The sequence below is a fragment of the Engraulis encrasicolus genome, chromosome 6 (genome assembly GCF_034702125.1).
Source record: "Engraulis encrasicolus isolate BLACKSEA-1 chromosome 6, IST_EnEncr_1.0, whole genome shotgun sequence".
In the NCBI taxonomy this organism is placed as follows: domain Eukaryota; kingdom Metazoa; phylum Chordata; class Actinopteri; order Clupeiformes; family Engraulidae; genus Engraulis; species Engraulis encrasicolus.
Genome location: NC_085862.1, coordinates 24,438,929 through 24,439,724, shown reverse-complemented (window position 1 = coordinate 24,439,724; position 796 = coordinate 24,438,929).

Here is a 796-nt window from a genome sequence, read left to right as displayed (position 1 = left end):
GGTCGTCTTGGCAGCTGTTACAGAGGCGGAGAAGGAGGCTAGTAGAGATCTAAGTTTTTCGAGATCAGATGGGTTGCGGGTTTTGCGCCATTTCCTTTCTGCCGCTCTGAGGGTGGTACGTAGAGCTCGGATGGTCTCTGTCAGCCATGGTCGCGGTTGTGAAGGTCTTGCAGGTTTAGTGACTAGTGGGCACAGGTTGTCGAGGCAGGAGGTCAGTGTGGAGCTGAGCGAATCTGTAGCAGTGTCAACATCGAGTGAGGAGAGCACGCTTGCTGAGGGCAAGGCATCTACCACCACTGATGCAAAGCTAGTGCGTGACAGGTTGCGTAGATTCCGCCAATATGTGACCAAGGGAGGGGGGGTGCATATTAGTGTGCATATTAGTGTTCAATGGTTCACATAAGAGTGTATTAAAATGACTGCTTGTGTGTGTAATTTGAGAACAAAATTAGCTTTTTAGAAGAGAGTACGTTGTTTTGAGGCAAGACGTGCATTTTTCAGAGGTAGTGAGGAGTTTTGCCTGTCGTGTGTGAGGTTTGGAGACTTGTGTGTAGAGTTTTGAGAATTCGAGAACTGATTCCGAAAAATGTGTGTAAGCAATCGAGAAAAACTGTAATGAAAGTCCTTCTGCAAAGTCCTCCAGTAATACAGGCGCAGATGTGAGGCAGGAAAACTCACTCACAAAAACACTTGAAAAATACCACACACTGATTAATGCTCATTTGTCTTTATGTCTTTCGAACGGACTACGCATTTCGCCAAGTGCGTCTTCATGTCCACTCTGTACCAACCCCCA